We start from the raw sequence: 754 nt of genomic DNA on the forward strand, positions 1-754 counted from the left end.
AGCTGAAGAGCTGAGGAACAGCGCCCAGGCCCAGAGTTCAGGCCCCACGACCGGACCAAAAAAAAAAAAAAGAAATGGAGGGACAGAGGATGAAAAAAATGCAACAGTGGAACTCCTTGGACACTATGTTGAAGATGAACTATACAGAGGAAAAAACTGAGAGAGAACAAGGAAAGGGGTGACATTGTCAAAAAGGAATGTACTCTTTTTTAAATAAATGTGGAATGCTTCACAAACTTGTGTGTCATCCTTCCACAGGGGCCATGCTAATCTTCTTTGTATTCTTCCAACTTTCGTATATGTGCTGCCGCAGTGAGCATGGCAATGCACTCCTTACCTGACTTAGGTAGATGTAATCCCTCTGTACATCATTTTTATCATGGCAATCTTTTAATAAACATGGTCAATAAGAGAGAGTTTGACCTACTCTAGGAGTGAGACCCAAGGAAGCCAAACCAGGCTGAAATGACAGCCAGTGAAATCAGGATGAAGAGAGCTGGAGTGTGGGAAGAGTTTGCTGTGGTTGAGGGTCATGAATGGATGATGACATTTTTCAGGCAGCTGTGATGTACTTAGGAAATCTGGAGCAGACCAAGGCCAGTTCAGCCTTGGCAGAGAAGGAAGACATTTACACCACCGCAGCCATGAGCTTGTCCCTGCTGCTCTGAATGGTGAAATCCATCCAGACTCCCCTTGCTGGAGGGCCTCTATACCTCCCCACACAACTATCCTGCCAAGTGTGGCTCACAGAATC

General features: G+C 45.8%; 1 non-coding gene across 1 annotated transcript; it reads right to left on the reverse strand.

Moving 5' to 3' along the window:
* Window positions 1-213: 213 nt before the first annotated feature.
* LOC138821991 (U6 spliceosomal RNA) lies at window positions 214-320 on the reverse strand. The gene has a single exon (XR_011370284.1). It is a non-coding gene; the product is annotated as a U6 spliceosomal RNA (small nuclear RNA).
* Between the last annotated feature and the right edge of the window lie 434 nt (window positions 321-754).

This window comes from Dipodomys merriami, unplaced genomic scaffold, assembly GCF_024711535.1.
Source record: "Dipodomys merriami isolate MVZ:Mamm:240054 unplaced genomic scaffold, mDipMer1.0.p SCAF_97, whole genome shotgun sequence".
NCBI lineage: Eukaryota > Metazoa > Chordata > Mammalia > Rodentia > Heteromyidae > Dipodomys > Dipodomys merriami.